General features: G+C 47.8%; 1 protein-coding gene across 1 annotated transcript in view; it reads left to right on the plus strand.

Annotated features, from left to right (window-relative positions):
• The window catches only part of CENPC (centromere protein C), a gene marked incomplete at its 5' end in the record, with an annotated part of 26,740 nt that overhangs the window by 25,179 nt on the left and 620 nt on the right, over positions 1-941 (plus strand). The window lies entirely within an intron of this gene.

A 941-nucleotide genomic window follows, 5' to 3' on the forward strand; every position in this document is an offset into this window, starting at 1 on the left:
GACAAACCCTTCCATGTGAACCCGCTCTGTCCATGCAGTTCAGAAGCTGCCAGCTCTGTTCTACCCTACTTACTGCCTGTGGGCGGAAGTGTGTGTTTGCAAAGTGCATTAGTGTGTTTGTGTACACACTTGGCATCCTCGTTTTTATGGCTGTGGTTGCTGCGGAGAGGTCAAGAGGTACAGAAGAGATCAAGAGAAAAAAAGCTTGTGGGGAAGGAAGCGATCTGAATCCAGAGCAACTGGCTGTAGGTGGTCTTCCTTGAGCAGGAAGGTCGGACCAGATGACTTCCAGAGGTCCCTTCCAGTCTCAACTATTCTGTGAAATCTGAGACTCCCACGGTCCAATCCAAGAGAAGCTGCTCTTCTCTAAGTTTAGGTCATGCTTGTGTTGGGAGGACCCTTACGCCATGGACCTCAAGTGGAGTGCCTTTCTCCTGTCACACAGTAGGTCATGAATATGTCAGCCAGGTGTGCCAGAGTGCTCGGCCACCGGTGAACAGCCACTGGTTTCCCTTTACAGCAAAAGACGAATGTGCGTACAAATCTGTGTTACAACTGCCAGCTTTCACTTTGCCCTTCGGGACTTTGCTCCGAGGTGTCCCTCTGAGGAAGACACATACCTGGGTTTGATGAGGAGGACACTGGGTCAGTTTTGGGGGATTAGCTAACAATTTTCTGCCTATATAATAAAAAAATTTCTTAGTATAAGATGTTTTGATAGTGGGCTGTTATTTTCACTTACAAGTCTTAACAGCAGTCTTCATTCCGTATGTTGGCTCTAAACTGGCCTGAAAATGTGGCCTCTTGGGCAGCCCAGCTATCAAGTGGCTCTGTCATGTGACCGCATCTGGAGTGATAGTCCTCATCTGTCACTTCACTTGGTGAGTTGCATCAGATGTTCTTCTCTCAGTTGGCAACAGTTTTAATTCTTCGGCTTTTCC

Source organism: Buceros rhinoceros, unplaced genomic scaffold (genome assembly GCF_000710305.1).
Source record: "Buceros rhinoceros silvestris isolate BGI_N320 unplaced genomic scaffold, ASM71030v1 scaffold11249, whole genome shotgun sequence".
Lineage (NCBI taxonomy): Eukaryota > Metazoa > Chordata > Aves > Bucerotiformes > Bucerotidae > Buceros > Buceros rhinoceros.